The sequence below is a fragment of the Salvelinus sp. IW2-2015 genome, unplaced genomic scaffold, assembly GCF_002910315.2.
Source record: "Salvelinus sp. IW2-2015 unplaced genomic scaffold, ASM291031v2 Un_scaffold4753, whole genome shotgun sequence".
NCBI lineage: Eukaryota > Metazoa > Chordata > Actinopteri > Salmoniformes > Salmonidae > Salvelinus > Salvelinus sp. IW2-2015.
Genome location: NW_019946022.1, coordinates 14,464 through 36,094, shown reverse-complemented (window position 1 = coordinate 36,094; position 21,631 = coordinate 14,464). Strand labels below are relative to the sequence as shown.

Below are 21,631 nucleotides of genomic sequence, written 5' to 3'. Positions count from 1 at the left end.
CTAGAGCAGGATGATGTGAAATAGGAGCGGCATTTGCCTTGTGGTGGGGCTTAAAAAACGACTTGATTTCCGTTACATTTCACACTGTAAAACGGTTGTCTAATTTTGATACCTAAAATACCTACTCTTCAGAAACTCAAGTAGATGGGTATTCGGGCAAGAGCTCATTGTTGATCTAACAGGACCTAGTCCATTTCTTGTATTATGTTACATGTTGGGGGGGGGGTATGTGGAGTTTGAGGTAATGTTGGTGTGAGGGTATTTGAGGTGATGGTAATGTTGGTGTAGAGGTAATGTTGAGGGGTGATGGTTAATGTTGGTGTGAGGGTATGTCTGGTGTGATGGTTTAATGTTTGTTGAGGGGGTACTGTTTGGTTGTAGATGGTATGTTGGTGTGAGGGACATGTTGGTGAAGGTAAATTTGGGGTGTGAATGTTGATGGACGGTAATGTCAAGGTGATCGATTAATGCTGAGGTGAGGGTTGTTGAGTGATGGCAATGTTGAGGGTTAATGTTGGGTTGATGTAAATGTTGAGTGAGGGTAATGTCGATGGTGACGGATAATTGTTGAGACAAGTGTTAGTTGAGACGGAGCTGGTAATGCAGTCATGATGATAATGAGCGGTGTTATGCAGTGCATGATGAATGCTGGGGCATGTAATGTGATGTGAGGGTAACGATGGGGTGATGATTAATGCATCTGGTGATGGTAACTCGAGAAGAAATACTTATTCAGGTTCCATCTCCAAAAAATTAAAGAGGCTGTGTTTAGACAGGCAGCTCAATTCTGATCTGTTTTTCAATCATTTGTATTTTTACTAATCAGAAACGAGATATGATGTAATTGGTCAAAAGACCAATTAATGTAACAAATATCAGAASTGGGCTGCTTGTGTAGACGCAGCCATGTTCACAAGATGGGTGAAAGAGCGTGAACGTCGTGTTGATTTCCACGTGTAGAAACATTAACACATAAGGAACTGAGAGTTGACAATGTAGCTATCTTTCTAACCTTATCTGGCTATCGTGCAACCCTTAGCTAGCTATCTTGCTAACTTTAGCTAGCTATCTTGCTAACCTTATCTTGCTAACATTATCTAGCTATCTTGCTAACCTTAGCTAGCTATCTTGCTAACCGTATCGAGTTATCTTGCAACCCTTATCTAGCTATCTTGCTAACACTTAGYTAGCTATCTTGCTAACACTTAGCTAGCTATCTTGCTACCCTTAGCTAGYTATCTTGCTACCCTTAGCTAGCTATCTTGCTAACCTTAGCTAGCTATCTTGCTAAACTTAACTAGCTATCTTGCAACCCTTATCTAACTATCTTGCTAACCTTATCTAGCTAGCTAATGTTATCATTTTTTTTACTACACCTTATTCAAAAGATTAGCCAGCTGGCTAGGCTGTCCTGGTTCTGGAGCTGGATTGGTCGTACGTATTTAGTACCGTTATTCTATTGTCGTCTCCAAAGGGTTTGACATCTTCCATAAGAGACATGCGTTTTTCTACATTGTAAAGTGGGAAGGGGATAACTAATCAGTTGCACAACACAATGCATTAAACCAAAATGTGTCTTTCGCATTTAACCCTGAATTTATCCCAAAACCCCTCTGAATCAGAGAGGTGGCTGCCTTCATCGACTTCCACTTCAGTGTTGAGGATCAACAAAGTGGAGATGTTGTTTCAACAACACTTCAGTCAGTACTACAGTCCACAAAAACACTTCAGGCAGTACTACAGACCACAACAACACTTCAGTCAGTACTACAGACCACAACAACACTTCAGTCAGTACTACAGTCCACAGCAACACTTCAGTCAGTACGTCACAGCAAAACCTTCAGTCAGTACTACAGTCACAACTTGTTAACAGTCACAACGACACTTCAGTTCAAGTACTAAAGTCACACAACAACATTAGCTCAGTACTACAGTCCCACAACACTTAGTCAGTACTACAGTCCACAAAACCTTCAGTCAGTATATACAGTCCAACAAAACACTTCGTCAGTACTACAAGCACAACAACGTCTCAGTAGTACTGACAGACACAAAAAACGTCAGTCAGTACTAAGACAGCAAAAACACTTCAGCTAGTACTACAGTCACAAACATTAGTCAGAACTACAGACCACAACAACATTTAGTCAGTACTACAGTCCACAGCAACACTTCAGTCAGTACTTCAGTCCACAAAAACACTTATGTTGTGCTGTTGCGCCTTCTTCACCACACTGTCTTTGTGGGTGGACCATTTCAGTTTGTCTGTGATGTATATTGCCCAGGAACTTAAAACTTGTCCACTTTTCCACCGCTGACCCTTCGATGTGGATAGGGGGGTGCTCCCTCTGCTGTTTGCTGAAGTCCACGATCATCTCTTTTGTTTTGTTGGCGTTGAGTGAGAGGTTGTCTGACACCCCACTCTGAGTGCCCTCACCGCCTCCCTAAGGCTGTCTCGTCGTTGTTGGTTATCAGAGCTACTGTTGTGTGTGGGTTAGAATATTTTATCAAGGGTTAAGATAAATGATTAAATAATTCTACCCAGAAACTTAACCATTAGGATTATTTGTTTGGTAGCATGTAGGGGGGTAGAAAGGAATGTCTGTGTGTGTGTGCCTAAAGAAAACTAAGGGATCATTAACCTATGGTTGAACCTCTAAGCTATAACTCTGTGGAGATAAGGTAGAATAGTTCAAGCCCTCTGGGTTTTCCGTATCTGGGGGGGGGGGATGGAACTGTCAGCTAAGTGGTAATAAACTGGTGAAAGGCTTCAGGAGATAATCCAGATTAGTGTGTATGTATGTGCGTTAGTAATAGAAGGGATGAAACAAACGGGTTTTGTAAGAGAGTACTCTCGAGAATAAACACTATTGATTACATTTGGACACGGGTCTATGTCTATTTTATGCAAATAAGGATCTTACAAATTTCTTCTAAACGGACAGAGTGTTTGCTTTGTATAAATAAATTGGTTAATGAACATATAGGAAACAAATTCCTTCATCAGTCGTCTGCAAACTTGATGATTGAGTTGGAGGCGTGCATGGCCACGCAGTCATGGGTGAACAGGGAGTTCAGTAGGGGGCTGAGCACACAACATTGTTTGGCCCCAGTGTTGAGGGTCAGCGAAGTGAAAATGCTGTTTCCTACCTTCACCACCTTGGGGCGGGCCATCAGAAAGTCCAGGACCCAGTTGCACAGTGAGGGGATGAGACCCAGGGCCTCCAGCTTGATGATGAGCTTGGAGGGTACTATGGTGTTGAATGCTGAGCTATAGTCAATGAACAGCATTCTGACATAGGTGTTCCTTTTGTCCAGCTGGGACAGGGCAGTGTGCAGTGTGGTGGTGATTGTGTCATCTGTGGACCTGGTGGGGCTGTATTTACTGTAGTTTTTACACACTAGTGTGTTTTTTTGTGTGTTTTTTCAACATCATATAGTAAGAACTGCACATGATCAAGGGATACTACAGTGTGTAGTATAGTATTCTACAGTATACTACTACAACATCATATAGTAAGAACTGCACATGATCAAGGGATACTACAGTGTGTACTATAGTATTCTACAGTATACTACTACAACATAATATAGTAAGTACTGCACATGATCAAGGGATACTACATTTTCTATAGAATTCTATAGTAAAGTTACTGTAGGCTGTATCACATCCGGCCGTGATTGGGAATCCCATAGGGCGGCACACAATTGGCCATCATTGTACTGTAAATAAGAATTAGTTCTTAACTGACTTGCCTAGTTAAAGGTTACATTTTTTTTTACCTTAAATAAACTGTGGTATTCTATAGTAAACTGTAGTATTTTCCTTTTGGGTGGGGACGCGCTGTACCCAAGTGAACGAATGGCAGGAATCAATGCATTTGAGCATTTGATGACACATTCTCAGTATGGAGCAGTATGTTGATATTTCCTGCTTCCTGCATTCGTTGTTACTAAACAGTACGTTCTAAATGGTATGTAGTACTACTAATACACAGTATGTATTTTAGTAAGTAGTAGGCAAGACAGATTTCAGAAACGGCCAATAATAATGCCACCTTTGTCCTCTCTAGCATGACCAACTAGTGACTATCCTCTTGGCTAGTGTCTGTTGTGTTGTTGTAATCTCATTGATTCCAATTCTAGCATTCTAACATTCTGCTGTATCATTTTAACATTCTAGCATTCTAACATTCTGCTGTATCATTTTAACATTCTAGATTCTAACATTCTGCTGTATCATTTTAACATTCTAGCATTCTAACATTCTGCTGTATCATTTTAACATTCTAGTATTCCAACATTCTGACATGCTAACAGATGAGGTCACACATTTTTATTTTCTCTGAACAAAACATCCACGAGGAATGAGGAACACGTGAAAAAAAACACTTCCCGACACACTGATTAACCCCAACACTGATACCACACAATAATAGGTTGCAGATGTAGCAGATATTTAATCTGGACACAGGTCAGAACACAATAACAAGTCATGTTCAATTGAAATGAATCACATCCGGTTTGTTTCTGCTGCTGTCTGTCAGCATGGTAAAACAGAATGAGTCCTCTGCTGCTGTCTGTCAGCATGGTAACAGAATGAGTTCTCGCTGCTGTCTTGTCAGCATGGTAACAGAATGAGTCCTTCACTACTGTCTGTCAGAATGAGTCCTCTGCTGCTGTCTGTCAGCATGGTAACAGAATGAGTCCTCTGGCTGCCGTCTGTCAGCATGGTAACAGAATGAGTCCTCTGCTGCTGTCTGTCAGCATGGTAACAGAAATGAGTCCTCTGCTGCTGTCTGTCAGCATGGTAACAGAATGAGTCCTCCACTGCTGTCTGTCAGCATGTAACAGGAATGAGTCTTCTGCTCTGTCATCAGCATGTAACCAGAATGAGTCCTTCACTACTGTCTGTCAGAATGGTAACAGAATGAGTCCTCTGCTGCGTCTGTCAGCATGGTAACAGAATGAGTCCCCTGCTGCTGTCTGTCAGCAGGGTAACAGAATGAGTCCTCTGCTGCTGTCTGTCAGCATGGTAACAGAATGAGTCTTCACTACTGTCTGTCAGCATGGTAACAGAATGAGTCCTCCTGCTGCTGTCTGTCAGCATGTAACAAATGAGTCCTCTGCTGCTGTCTGTCAGCAGGGTAACAGATGAGTCCTCTGCTGCTGTCTGTCAGCCTGGTAACAGAATGAGTCCTCCTCTGCTGTCTGTCAGCATGGTAACAGAATGAGTCCTCTGCTTGCTGTCTGTCAGCATGGTAACAGAATGAGTTCTCTGCTGCTGTCTGTCAGCATGGTAACGAATGAGTCCTCTGCTGCTGTCTGTCAGCATGGTAACAGAATGAGTCCTCCGCTTCTGTCTGTCAGCATGTAACAGAATGAGTCCTCTGCTGCTGTCTGTCAGCATGGTAACAGAATGCGTCCTCTGCTGCTGTCTGTCAGCATTGGTAACAGAATGAGTTCTCCGCTGCTGTCTGTCAGCATGGTAACAGAATGAGTTCTCTGCTGCGCTCTGTTCAGCATGGTAACAGAATGAGTCCTCTGCTGCTGTCTGTCAGCATGGTAACAGAATGAGTCCTTCCGCTGCTGTCTGTCAGCATGGTAACAGAATGAGTCCTCTGCTGCTGTCTGTCAGCATGGTAACAGAATGAGTTCTCCGCTGTCTCTGTCAGCATGGTAACAGAATGAGTTCTCCGCTGCTCTCTGTCAGCATGGTAACAGAATGAGTTCTCCGCTGCTCTCTGTCAGCATGGTAACAGAATGAGTCCTCTGCTGCTGTCGGTCAGCATGGTAACATAATGAGTTCTCTGCTGCTGTCTGTCAGCATGGTAACAGAATGAGTCCTTCGCTCTGTCTGTCAGCATGGAACAGAATGAGTCCTCCGCTGCTGTCTGTCAGCATGGTAACAGAATGAGTTCTCTGCTGCTGGTTTCAGCATGGTAACAGAATTAGTTCTTCCGCTGCTGTCTGTCAGCATGGTAACAAGAATGAGTCCTCCGCTGCTGTCTGTCAGCATGGTAACAGAATGAGTCCTCCGCTACTGTCTGTCAGCATGGTAACAGAATGAGTTCTCGCTGCTGTCTGTCAGCTTTGTAACAGAATGAGTTTCTGCTCTGTCTGCAGCATGTACAAATGATCTCTGCTGCTGTCTGTCAGCATGGTAACAGAATGAGTCCTCTGCTGCTGTCTGTCAGCATGGTAACAGAATGAGTCCTCTGTTCTGTCTGTCAGCATGGTAACAGAATGAGTCCCTTGCTGTTTACGATCAAACACGTCCCCAGTCATTAATCCCACAGTGTTGTGAATAATGTATTTCCTTTATATAGAATGTGACCCAGTGCTGCGGTGAGCCAGTCAGACAGACAGATCCCTGGATAAAGTGACGGGGCAGCAATGACAATCTATAGATACGTTCTCCAATGACACCCTATTTAATATGGGCTCTGGTCTACAGTAGTGTACTATATAGGGAATAGGGCTCTGGTCAACAGTAGTGCACTATATAGGAATAGGGCTCTGGTCAACAGTAGTGACTATATAGAAATAGGGCTCTGTCTACAGTGAGTGCTATATAGAATAGGATGCCATTTGGGATGCACATCCCTACTAACGAGGATAAACTGCTTTGTAAACACCAGTGGCAGGATCACCGTGGGCTGTCAATCACAGGCAGTGAGCCAATGGGCGTAGTTCCCAACTGCTGTAGGGAGAGAAATAGGTCCCACTGTGTTGATGATACAACAGACAGTCTATCGATTCAGGATGTTTGTGTGTGTTTATCCTCCCGGTGATCATCTCCCCTATAGATTGGTGATTACCTCCTAGGCCTCTCTGTCTCTCTCTCTCTCTTGACGTCATCTGACAATCCACAGAGTTCACAGGGCTTGTTATATGGTCTGATATAATGTCCGCAGAGTCTCGACTTAAGGAGAGGTGTCCCTCTTAAGGGAGGCTGTCTGTTTTCTCACCCCACCATCTGGCTTAAAGGCGAGGTGTCCACTCTGCTGTCCACAGAGACAGTGCCTTAAAGGGAAGATGTCCAAGATTTGCCTTAAAGGGAGGGTCCAATCTGGGTGTCCAATCTGTCCCCAAAGGCTGGTCTTAAATGCAAGGTGTCTCTTCTGTCCGCAGACGCTAAAGGCCATAAAGGGAGGGTGACCCCTCGTTCGTACTCAGAGTGTCTTCTTAAAGGAGTGTGTCCTTCCTACCCCCACAGTCTCTATTTAAAGGGAGGTGTCCATTATGTCCCCACAGACGGTCGTATAGAGAGTGTTGTGGCCTGTCAGGATGACTGGGTAGTAAGAATTCTCACACATACTGGGGCTGGACTTGTACCCGTCAGACAGACTGTTATCAGACCCGTCCTCCATCTTGCCTGCCCCCCTGTACCCCTGGAGAAGGTAAACAACTTAGGAATGGTTGCCGTGGATGCGGCCACGGTTTGCCGCAGCTACTCCTCCCTCGGCGGCAGTGGTCGTGGCGGAGTTGGCGAAAGAGAACCAAAGAGAGCAGCGATCCGGCGGTGGTAGTGGGGACGGAACACCTTGGCCCCGCGGTGGAGGTCCCTGTGAAGGGATAGAAGAAGAAGAGGACAGGACAAACAATGTTATTTTGGGAACAGATGCATTAAAAATAGCATCAACATCTTAAATACCAACTGAGACTACATCTAAATACAACTGAGACTATATCTAAATACCAACGAGACCTACATCTAAATACAACTGAGATCTACATCTAAATACAACTGAGACACACTAATACCAACTGAGACTACATCTAAATACCAACGAGAACTACATCTAAATACCAACTGAGACTACATCTTAAATACCACCTGAGACTACATCTAAATACCAACTGAGACTACATCATACAACGGACTAACTAAATACCAACTGAGACTACATCTAAATACTAAACTGAGAGCTACATCTAAATACCAACTGAGACTACATCTAAATACCAACTGAGACTACATCTAAATACAACTGAACTACATCAAATACACGGAGACTACATCTAAATACCACCTGAGACTACATCTAAATACCAACTGAGACTACATCTAAATACCAACTGAGACTACATCTAAATACCAACTGAGACTACATCTAAATACAACGAGACTAATCTAAATACAACTGAGACTACATCAAATAAACTAGACATCTAAATACCAACTGAGACTTACATCTAAATACCAACTGAGACTACATCTAAAATACCAACTGAGGAACTAATCTAAATACCAACTGAGACTACATCTAAATACAACTGAGACTCCATCAAATACAACGGAGACTACATCTAGAATACTAACGGAGACTACATCTAAATACTAACGGAGACTACATCTAAATACTAACGGAGACTACATCTAAATACTAACTGAGACTCTACATCTAAATACCAACTGAGACTACATCTAAATATCAACTGAGACTACATCTAACTACAACTGAGACTACACTAAATACAACTGAGACTACATCTAAATACCAACTGAGACTACATCTAAATACCAACTGAGACTACATCTAAATATCAACTGAGACTCTACATCTAACACTAACTGAGACTACAAACTAAATACCAGCTGAGACTACATCTAAATACCAACTGAGACTACATCTAAATACCACCGAGACTACGTCTAATACTAATGAGACTCTACATCTAAATACAACGAGACTACATCTAAATACTAACGGAGACTACATCTAAATACTAACGGAGACTAATCTAAATACCAACTGAGACTACATCTAATACCAACTGAGACTACATCTAAATACCAACTGAGACTACATCTAAATACCAACTGAAGCATACATCTAAATACCAACTGAGACTACATCTAATAACTAACTGAGACTACATCTAAATACTAATGGACCTACATCAAATACCAACTGAGACTACATCTAAATACCAACTGAGACTAACAATCTAAATACCAACTGAGACTCTACATCTAAAAACTAAACTGAGACTACATCTAAATACCAACTGAGACTACATCTAAATACCAACTGAGACTACATCTAAATACCAATGAGACTACATCTAAATACTAACGGAGACTACATCTAAATACTAATGGAGACTACATCAAATACCAACTGAGACTACATCTAAATACCAACTGAGACTCTACATCTAAATACCAACTGAGACTACATCTAATACCAACTGAGACTACACTAAATACCAACTGAGACTACATCTAAATACCAACTTAGACTCTACATCTAAAACTAACTGAGACTACATCTAAATACCAACTGAGATACATCTAAATACCAACTGAGACTACATCTAAAATACCAACTGAGACTACATCTAAATACTAACGGAGACTACATCTAAATACTAATGGAGACTACATCTAAATACCAACTGGGACTACATCTAAATACCAACTGAGACTCTACATCTAAATACCACTGAGACTACATCTAAATACCAACTGAGACTACATCTAAATACCAACTGAGACTACATCTAAATACAACTGAGACTACATCTAATACCAACTACTCATCCAAACCAACTGAGACTACATCTATATACTAACTGAGACTACATCTAAATACCAATGGAGACTCTACATCTAAATACCAACTGAGATACACTAATACCAACTGAGACTACATCTAAATACTAACGGAGACTACATCTAAATACCAAGCGGACTCTACATCTAAATACAACTGAGACTACATCTAAATACTAACTGAGAACTACATCTAAATACAACGGAGACTCTACATCTAAATACCAACTGAGACTACATCTAAATACCAACTGAGACTACATCTAAATACTAACGGAGACTACATCTTAAATACAAACGGAGACTACATCTAAATACCAAATGAGACTACATCTGAATACAACGGATACTACATCTAAATACCAACTGAGACTACATCTAAATACCAACGGAGACTCTACATCTAATACCAACTGAGACTACATCTAATACTAACTGAGACTACATCTAAATACCAACGGAGACTCTACATCTAAATACCAACGAGACTACATCTAAATACCAACTGAGACTACATCTAAATACTAACGGAGACTACATCTAAATACCAACGAGACTACATCTAAATACACGAACTACATCTAAATACCAACTAAAGACTACAATCTAAATACCAACTGAGACTACATCTAAATACCAACTGAGACTACATCTAAATACCAACTGAGACTACATCTAAATACAACTGAGACTACATCTAAATACTAACGGAGATACATCTCAAATACTAACGAGACTACATCTAAATACCAACTGAGACTACATCTAAATACCAACGAACTACATCTAAATACAACGGAGACTCTACATCTAAATACTAACGGAGACTCTACATCTAAATACCAACTGAGACACATCTAAATACCAACGGAACTACATCTAAATACTAACGGAGACTCTACATCTAAATACCAACTGAGACTACATCTAAATACCAACTGAGACTACATCTAAATACCAACTGAGACTCTACATCTAAATAACTGAGACTACATCTAGTGAATGCTGGCTGTTTTTCACTTACGGAATGGATATTCATTCATTCATCAACATTTCAATGAGTTATGAACAGAATATGACGTCATAAGAACCAGGAAGTCCTGATGAATGAGTACACAGCAGAGTCCTACCTATGAAACAGTAACAGATAGGGTTGAGGCTGGAGTTGGTGAGGCCCAGCCACTGGGCAAAGGCTGGGTCTGCATGAGCCAAGATGGCGGATGCTGCACTCGGTTGATCCAGAACTCAGCCAGATACAGGGGCAGCCAGGAAACAGCAAAACAGCAGGACCAGGGCCACCACCATTTGGCGATCTCTTCCTCGTCTTGAGGACTCATGTGGCAGCGCTCGGCTTCGAGAGTCGAGTTCCGTAAACATCCGCTTCCCGTCCCCCAGAGCGCGCGGCCAGTCAGGAAGCCGATGGTGAGTAAAGGTCACGGGATGCAGTAGAGCGCCACGAAGAGCAGGACGGTGTAGCCCTGTTTCAGACGCGGCCCCGGCCACACCTCCTGGCACACAGGGATCACAAACGACGCCCCCAGGCTGATCTCATCTCGCCGGTTCATGAACACCAATGGGAGCACAGATCGCTGATGACACCACCCACACCACGGCGACCGTCCTAGGATCCGGCGGCGGGTGAAGAGGGAGCGGGCACGGAGCGGGCAGCGTACACTGAAGTAACGATTGACACTGATGACCGTAAGCGTTAGCACGCTAGCCGACACGGAGACGGCCTGGGTGAAGGGGACCGCTCGCAGAGGAAGTCCCCGTAGACCCAGGCCGAGTAGATCTGGTGACCCAGCGTTATGGGCATGCAGACACACACACCGGCCAGGTCACACACCGCCAGGTTAACCAGGAGGTACCGTGTGGCGCTGACCGCGGCTAGCCTCTCGCTACGTCGGTTGGTCAGCACCTTCATTGACATGATGTTCCCTACGAACCCCACCAGGAAGGACAGGCAGTACATGAGTGTCAGAGCCACGCTGGTCGGCTCATGGACCGTCCATAACAAAATGGTCAGCTCTGAACCATCAGGAGGGAGGAGGGAGGAGGGGAAGAGGGACGAGGAGGAGGAGAAGAGGGGAGGATCAGGAGGGTAGAAGGAGGAAGACGGGAGGAGAGAGTCAGGGAAGGAGGGATGAGGAGGAGGATGAGGGAGGAGGAGGGAGTCGTAGAAGCTGTACTGTTGTTGAGTCTGCCTGTGTGGCGTTCTTACATGCAGCAGAGGAGTGAAGCTGAGCTGGGCTGATAACGTGCCAGGGTCAGCTTCATGGTGCTGTCTTGTCCCCTCAAGGCTTGCTCTGACTGTCAACACTGACCTCAGTGCAGCCCTTATATAATGCTACTCATTACACTGCAGCAGCAGTAGAGGACTGTATCATCAGGATTTATGCACACGGTTAGGGGCAAGTCTGAGCTACTTGAGCTATGTGTTTCTAACACTTGGGATAAGGATAAGGATAAAAGGTCAAAGTTACTTAGCCTAAGGTTAGGGTAAGATTAGGAACTGGCTCTATCTTCAGAAACAAACAGCAACACACTTGCACGTCTTATCTTACTAACACGTCTTATTTACTAGCCGTCTATCTTACTAGCACTCTTATCTTACTACACCTCTATCTACTAGCACTCTTATCTTACTAGCACTAACACGTCTTATCTTACCGGCACGTCTTATCTTACTAGCACTAACACGTCTTATCTTACAACACGTCTTATCTTACTAGCACGTCTTATCTTACTGCACGTTCTTACTTACTAGCACGTCTTATCTTACTAGCACGTCTTATCTTACTAGCACGTCTTATCTTACTAGCACGTCTTATCTTACTAGCACGTCTTATCTTACTAGCATCTCTATCTTACTAGCACGTCTTATCTTACTAGCACGTCTTATCTTACTAGCACGTCTTTATTCTTACTACACAACACGTCTTATCTTACTAGCACGTCTTATCTTACTAGCACTAACGCGTCTTATCTTACTAGCACGTCTTATCTTAACTAGCACGTCTTATCTACTACACGTCTTATCTTACTAGCACGTCTTATCTTACTAGCATCTCTTATCTTACTAGCACGTCTTATCTTACTAGACGTTTCTTAGTCTTATCTTACTAGCACGTCTTATCTTACTTAGCACTAACACGTCTTATCTTACTAGCAACGTCTTATCTTACTAGCACGTCTTATCTTACTAGCACGTCTTATCTTACTAGCACTGACTTTGCAGAAATCTGCTTTATTGAGGAAACATTTGACTTACTAGAACAGTGAGAGGTGGTTGTCTCACCTAGCTACCTTAAAATGAATGCACTCGCTGTCAATAACTGGGGATAAGAGCGTCTGCTAAATGACTGACATGGTCGTGGACATTTATGAGCAAGTACACAAGGTATTTGTTCTTCATTTTCAGTAGAGGACACAACCTGTGATGACTGTGATATGTGGTAGTTTTACCTGACGCTAGTTGAAAGCCCTGACTGGGTAAAAGCGTCTGCTGTTATCAGTCAATGTAAATGTAAAACGGTTTGTCAGAATCTATGAGCAAGTAGTAGTACACAAGCTATTTGTTCTTGATTTGGGATACAGGTTTAAAAGTATGGAGTTAAGGTTAGGGTTAGGGGGTTAGATTAGGTTAGATTAGGAAAGCGTTAAGGCTAGGGTTAGGGGGTTAGATTAGGTAAGATTAGGAAAGCGTTAAGGTTAGGGTTAGGGGGTAAGATTAGGTTAGATTAGGAAGGATTTAAGGTTAGGATTTCGGGGTACAATTAGATTAGATTAAGAAGGTTTAAGGTTAGGATTAGGGGGTTAGATTAGGTTAAATAAGGAAAGATTTATGGTTAGGGTTAGGGGGTAAGATTAGGTTAGATTAGGAAAGGGTTCAGGTAAGGGTTACGGGTTACGGGGTAAGATTAGGTAAGATTAGGAAAGGGTTCAGGTAAGGGTTACGGGGTAAGATTAGGAAAGGGTTCAGGTAAGGGTTACGGGGTAAGATTAGGAAAGGGTTCAGGTAAGGGTTACAGGGTAAGATTAGGAAAGGGTTCAGGTAAGGGTTACAGGGTAAGATTAGGTAAGATTAGGAAAGGGTTCAGGTAAGGGTTACGGGGTAAAATTGGGGTTAGATTGGGAAAGATTTAAGGTTAGGCTTAGTGTCTAGAATCTAATTTATGGTGGTAAAGTGCCACAGTACATCCGTACATATGTGGTGACCAGACGGTGATGACCATCACTGATTCTAGGTCAGGTTCATGGTGTCCTCCAGCACCCGTTTGACCAGGTTTCTCTGTCGGAACTGATCTCAGTGCAGCCCTTATGCAACCAACACATTACTATTCTTCAGCGATGCGCTCTGATGTAGGACCAGATCCTGATGGTCCTCGTCATCACCCTCAGGGCAGGTGGTCGCAGTCCTTCTGGGCTCATTTCTCTCTCATTGCCTCATGTCTCTTGTTCTCTCTCTCTCTCTATGTCCCTCTCTCCTCTCTCTCTCCTCTCTGTCCCTCTCTCCTCTCTCTCTCTCTCTATGTCCCGTCTCCTCTTCTCTCTCTCTCTCTCGCTCTCTCTCTCTCTCGTTCTCCTCTCTTTTCTCTCTCTCTCTCTCGTTCCTCTCTCTCTCTCTCTTCTCTCTCTCTCTCTCTCTCCTCTCTCTCTCTCTCTCTCTCTCTCTCTCTCCTCTCTCTCTCTCTCTCTCTCTCTCTCCCTCTGTATTTTCTCTCTCCCTCTTCAGCCCCTCAGTTTATTTTTCTCATCTTTCGTTCCCTCTCTCGTTTTAGTCCCTTTCTCCCAACCTCCAGGGAGGGTGTCTATCTTCCTATTTTCCTTTTCCCTCTCTTCTTCTCTCCTTCCTCCCACCTCCAGGGTTGAGGAAAGCCGTCAATTATCTGTGGACAGAGGGAGAAACAAGCACAGGCGTTTGGCACCTCTCTTCATTAAAAGCCGGCTTCTGCAGCAACAAACAGGAACAGACATTTTTTTCCTAAAAAATAAAGACGGAGAAATGCTTTCCGCATCACGTCATTTACTCACGTTTTTTAAACACAGTTGTAGACTGGACCTGTGTTTCAATACAAGACAGATGAAAGAATGTTATCCTATCAAACAGTTTGAGGAAAATCATCCTGCATCAACTGGAAATGTTCATTATTATGTGGATTATAATAAATATTTTTGATCGGGCAAATTAAGTCTGAAATTGGAAATGACAAACTTTTAGAAGCCTTTTTGAACTTCAAATACACAACACGTTTGCATTTCCTCTTAGCAAATATTCTCAGCAACAAAAGAGTGATCCAATTAAGGACGTAACATCTGTAGAAGGACCTGTGTTTCAGTACAGGACAGAGAAAGGTTAGCCTATTTTGGATTGTACTGTATGTCATATCACACTATGCTGTGGATTTACTGTATGTCATATCACACTATGCTGGATGTACTGTATGTCATATCACACTATGCTGATGTACTGTATGTCATATCACAACTATGCTGAACTATGTCGATACTATGCTGTATAGTCTATGTCATAAACACACTATGCTGAATACTGTATTGTCATATCACCACTATGCTGGATGTACTGTATAGTCATATCACACTAGCTGGATGTACTGTATGTCATATCACACTATGCTGGATGTCATATCACACTATGCTGGATGTACTGGATGTCACATCACACTATCGTGGAAGTACTGTATGTCATATCACACTATGCTGGATGTCATATCACACATGCTGGATTGCATATCACACTATGCTGGATGTACTGTATGTCATATCACACTAGTTGACTGTTACTGTATGTCATATCACACTATGCTATTGTACTGTATGTCATATCACAACATATGTTGATGTACTGTATGTCACATCACACTATGCGGATGTACTGTATGTCATATCACACTATGCTGGATGTACTGTATGTCATATCACACTATGTTGGATGTACTGTATGTCATATCACACTATACTGTATGTACTGTATGTCATCACACTATACTGTATGTACTGTATGTCATATCACACTATGCGGAATACTGTATGTCATATCACACTATGCTGGATGTACTGTATGTCATATCACACTATGCGGGATCGTTCATATCACACTGTGGATGACTGTATGTCAATCACACTATGCTGAGTGTACTGTATGTCATATCACACTATCGGACTGTACTGTATGTCAATCACACTATGCTGATGTACTTGTATGTCATATTTCACACTATGCTGGGATGTACTGTATGCTGATCTGGTTCTCTCTCTCTCTCTCTGGTCCCTCTTCACAATGATTTATACAGCTACAAGCGGCTACACTTGTGACATCAGCTGCAATTAATCCAAATTAGAATTCAGATGAAAAAAGAGAACTACTTTTTTTCCCCTCCACTTTCTCTCTGCCTCCTCACTTTCTCTCCTGTCTTCCTGTGCTGAAGCAGAGTTATCTGAAATCTGGAAAATGGGACATGACTTCCACTGAAAGAGCCTGGAATGTCTCTATTGAGAGTCTCCCTCTGAAGAGCGAATTGCCCCAGCTTGGATCTAATTTCAGATAGAGAGAGGGGGCGGTTCTGACTCAAACAAACATGGCCACTAGCCACTATCTTAGCACCCTTTGTGGTAAATAGATCGTCAGAAAGTAGAAAGAGATTGTTCCCACTATCACTCGCTGCAACAAAAAGGACTGTAATATATCCCGATAAGTTAAGTTTTTATTTATTATTTCACCTTTATTTAACCAGGTAGGCCAGTTGAGACAAGTTCTCATTACAACTGCACCTGGACAGATAAAAGAAGCAGTGCGACAAAAAACAACAACACAGAGTTACAATGGAATAAGCAAAAGTACAGTTAATAACACAATAGAAAAATCAATATACAGTGTGTGCAAATGAAGTATGGAGTAAGGCCATAAAAAGGTCAATAGACGCAAAATAATTACAATTGATCAAATGAACACTGGAGTGATGGATGTGCAGATGATGATGTGCAAGAAGAAATACTGGTGTGCAAAAGAACAAAAAAAGTTAATAAATAACAATATGGGGATGAGGTAGTTGGATGGGCTATTTACAGATGGGCTGTGTACAGCTGCAGCGATCACTAAGCTACTCAGATAGCTGATGCTTAAAGTTGGTGAGGGAGATATAAGTCTCCAATTTCAGTGGTTTTTGCAATTCGTTCCAGTCACTGGCAGCAGAGAACTGGAAGGAAAGGCGGCCAAAGGAAGTGTTGGCTTTGGGGATGACCAGTGCTGTGATATACCTGCTGGAGCGCGTGCTACGGGTGGGTGTTGTTATGGTGACTAGTGAGCTGAGATAAGGCGGAGCTTTACCTAGCAAAGACTTATAGATGACCTGGAGCCAGTGGGTCTGGCGACGAATATGTAGCGAGGGCCAGCTGACGAAAGCATACAGGTCGCAGTGGTGGGTAGTATATGGGGCTTTGGTGACAAAACGAATGGCACTGTGATAGACTGCACCCAGTTTGCTGAGTAGAGTCTTGGAGGCTATTTTGTAAATGACATCGCCGAAGTCGAGAGGATCGGTAGGATAGTCAGTTTTACGAGGGTATGTTTGGCAGCGTGACTGAAGGAGGCTTTGTTGCGAAATAGGAAGCCGATTCTAGATTTAATGGATTAGAGATGCTTAATGTGAGTCTGGAAGTAGGTTTTCCACAGGCAAATGGCTAACATGGTCTCATTGGAATGTGAAAATAGTGAAGTTCCTAGGTCATTGTAGCTACAGGGTGCCCACACACACAGCCCAGAGTGGGTGAAAATGTGCTTTGGTAATGAAATGTCACTTCCTTATGTCATAAAGTACATTTGACCAAGAAAAAACAGTGTTCCTGGTGGGATAAAACACGCTGTAAATGTGTTGTGTGTATGTTGTCTGTCTGGGAGGTTTTACCTTGTTCTCTGGTGATGTCATAAAGTACATTTGTTCTCTGGTGATGTCATAAAGTACATTTGACCAAGACAAATATGACACCTCATGTTCTGAATGGTTCAGTGGGGTCTTTCTCTGACATCATTAACATCATATCCAAGAAGTCAGATTTCATAAACTAACGCATCCCATAATAAGCACTGAGCTCTGTTGASAGAGCGGTGCCGCTACTCACGTTTCTATGGGTCGTAAAAAGCTAAATTAGCATGACACCAGCTGAATTAAATGTAAAAGGCTTTGAATATAAAAAAGCTTGGTATACGCTCAAGTGCTCTGTTGACATTTCACAAAGATGAGCTTGTTTTTCAGAGAAATCTTCTAAAAGTAACAGGAATTTCGCATTAATATGAAAAGAGAATCCTAAATAGGAAAATACTAGATGTCATGTCTCAAAATGGCTATCTATCTTGCTTTATGTCCTCCGGATTTGAGAATAAAGATGACGAGTTCAACGGCGAGCCTGTCTTAATTCTTGCACAGCATCCAGCCTAGCTGACGCAATGCTATTTTCCAAATGTTTGACCACTTTCTCTCCATTGATGTCATCTTGGCCATCCTACAAGGGTAAAAGCTCTGATAACTTTTGAATGGATTATGATAGAGACACGAGGTGTTTTTGATTTGAAATACTCTAGTAGTTATAACTGACGTATTCCTTATGTCACCAGTGCACCGTGTGGACTTTACASTGCATTGGGAAAGTATTCAGACCTCTTCACTGTTTCAACATTTTGTTACGTTTACAGCCTTATTCTAAAATGTATTAAACACATTTTTTTCCCACACATCAATCTACACACAATAACCCATAATGACAAAGTGAAAACAGGTTTTTAGAAATTTTGGAACATGGTCACTCTGACAGAGCTCCAGAGTTCCTCTGTGGAGATGGGAGAACCTTCCAGAAGGACAACCATCTCTGCAACACTCCACCAACTCCTCAGTAAAAGGCACATGACAAACTCTGCTTGGAGTTTGCCAAAAGGCACTTAAAGGACTCTCAGACCATAAGAAACAAGATTCTCTGGTCTGATGAAACCAAGATTGAACTCAAGCATCACGTCTGGAGGAGGCACAAAGTTTATTTAATGTGGGATGTACAGGGGTGTTACAGAATTCATGCCTCCCGTTAGACGCCGTTTTCAGACAGAGCGCCGCAATTCACGTCACAGTTTTGGAGGGAGTTCTGTCGTTTGATTGGTGCTTCCGTCAGTCTCTCTTCCGGGTTTCATCCCCAGTCTAACGGTCAAGCAGAAAGGGCCAATCAGACGATTGGTCGCATATTACGCAGCCTTTCTTTTCGAAACCCTGCGTCTTGGGCAGAAAGCTCCCCTGGGCAGAATACGCTCACAACTGCTTCTTCGTCTGCTACCGGGCTATCTCCGTTTCAGAGTAGTCTTGGGTACCAGCCTCCCTCTGTTCTCGTCCCAGCTCGCCGAGTCCAGCGTTCCTCGCTCAGCGCTTTTGTCCAACGTTGTGAGGCGCACCTGGAGGAGGGTCAGGTCTGCACTTTGCCGTTACAGGCGCAGACTGTGAGAGCCGCCAATAAACGTAGGATTAAAGAGTCCTAGGTATTGTCGCGGTCAGAGAGTGTGGCTTTCCACTCGTAACCTTCCCCTTACGACAGCTTCTTCGCAAGTTGACTCCGCGGTTCATTGGTCCGTTCCGTGTCTCTCAGGTCGTCAATCCTGTCGCTGTGCGACTGCTTCTTCCGCGACATCTTCGTCGCGTCCACCCTGTCTTCCATGTCTCCTGTGTCAAAGCCTTTTCTTCGCGCCCCCGTTCGTCTTCCCCTCCCCCTCCCCGTCCTTGTCGAGGGCGCACCTATTTACAAGGTACGGAAGATCATGACATGCGTTCTCGGGACGTGGTCACCAGTACTTAGTGGATTGGGAGGGTTCACGGTCCTGAGGTGAGAGGAGTTGGGTTCCATCTCGGGACGTGCTGGACCGTTCGTTGATTGATGATTTCCTCCGTTGCCGCCAGGGTTCCTCCTCGAGTGCGCCAGGAGGCGCTCGGTGAGTGGGGGGGTACTGTCATGTTTTGTCTTGATTATCAGATTGTCATTTTGTCCCTGTGCTTCCCTCTTATATTCGTTTCCCTCTGCTGGTCTTGTTAGGTTCTTTCCCTCTTTCTTTCCCTCTCTCCCCCTCCCTTCTCTCCTCTCTCGCCTCTCTCTCTTATCGTTCCGTTCCTGCTCCCAGCTGTTCCTCATTCTCCTAACTACCTCATTTACTCTTTCACACCTGTCCCCTATTTTGCCCTCTGATTAGAGTCCGCTATTTCTCTTCTGCTCTTTCCGTTCTGTCCTTGTTCTGGATCCTTGTTTGATGTTTGCTCGTTTGTCGTTGTCTCGTCCTTGTTTGACCGCTGCGTTAGTCTGTTTTTGCGGTTCTCAGATGGCTTGAGCAGGCTAGCTTGTGGTCCGCACGAGGTTGCAGTCGTTACCTGTTCAGTGGATCCTTCTCCAGGGTCTGTGTAAGATATGCATGGCTCGAGTTGTTGGTTCAGTCGGCCGGGGAGCAGTTGCCGTCTCGTCTTTGGTACGCAGCATGGCTAGCAGACGATACCTACTGATTTGCAGGCTAATCTTCCTGACAGATTGACATTGCTATGTACCGTCGGGTCCGATCGGTAAAAGTTGTGGTCGTCAACGTTCATGGGAAATTCTGGGTTATAGTTAAGGCTTGACTTTTCTGTAACGAAAATCTTGAACCGTTTGGTCCTCATTCACCAGCATACACTTCTCATGACGCGGCTGTTGTGGAGCAGGTTGAGCGCTTCAAGTTCCTTGGTGTCACATCACCAACAAACTAGAATGTTCCAAACACACCAAGACAGTCTGAAGAGGGCACGACAAAACCTATTACCCTCAGGAGACTGAAAAGATTTGGCATGGGTCCTCAGATCCTCAAAAGGTTCTACAGCTGCAACATCGAGAGCATTCTGACTAGTTGCATCACTGCCTGGTACGGCAACTGCTCGGCCTCTGACCACAAGGCACTACAGAGGGTAGTGCGAACGGTCCAGTACATCACTGGGGCCAAGCTTCCTGCAATCCAGGACCTCTATACCAGGCTGTGTCAGAGGAAGGCCCTAAAAATTGTCATAGACCCCAGCCACCCCAGTCATAGACTGTTTTCTCTGCTACCGCATGGCAAGCGGTACCGGAGTGCCAAGTCTAGGATCAAAAGGCTTCTCAAAAGCTTTTACCCCGAAGCCATAAGACTCCTGAACAGGTAATCAAATGGCTACCCGACAATTTGCATTGTGTCCGCAACCCACACCGCCACCTGCACCCCTACCCCCCAACCCCTCTTTTTACGCTGCTGCTACTCTCTGTTTACCATCTACACATAGTCATTTTAACTCTACCTACATGTACATATTACTTCAATTAGCCGAACTAACCGGTGCCCCCGCACATTGACTCTGTACGGTACACCTGTATAGAGCCTCGCTACTGTTATTTTCACTGTCATTTACTGTTTTTAAATGTATTTACTCATCTATTGTTTCTAATACTTATTTTTTTACTTAAAAATTGCACTGTTGGTTAGGGCTTGTAAGTAAGCATTTCACTGTAAGGTCTACACATGTTGTATTCGGCGCACGTGACAAATAAACATTGATTTGATTTGATTTTACCCTTTACTCAGTACTTTGTTGAAGAACCTTTGGCAGCAATTACAGCCTTGAGTCTTCTTGGGTATGACGCTACAAGCGTGGCACACCTGTATTTGGGGAGCTTCTCCCATTCTTCTCTGCAGATACTCTCAAGTCTCTGTCAGGTTGGATGGGAGCATCGCTGCACAGCTATTTTCAGGTCTCTCCAGAGATGCTCGAGGTTCAAGTCTGGGCTCTGGCTGGGCAACTCAAGGGAATTCAGAGACCCGAAGCCACTCCAGCGTTGTCTTGGCTAAGTGAACCTTCGCCCAGTCTGAGGTCCTGAGCACTGGAGAAGGTTTTCATCAAAGATCTATGTACTTTGCTCTGTTCATCTTTCCCTCGATCCTGACTAGTCTCCCAGTCCTGCCGCTCAAAAACATACCTGCAGCATGATGCTGCCACCACCATGCTTCACCGTAGCCAGGTTTCCTCG

At 43.6% G+C, this 21,631-nt stretch overlaps 1 pseudogene; it reads right to left on the bottom strand.

The window, feature by feature from the left end:
- Positions 1-10,695: 10,695 nt before the first annotated feature.
- On the bottom strand, positions 10,696-11,815 carry LOC139026428 (neuropeptide SIFamide receptor-like; annotated as a pseudogene).
- Between the last annotated feature and the right edge of the window lie 9,816 nt (positions 11,816-21,631).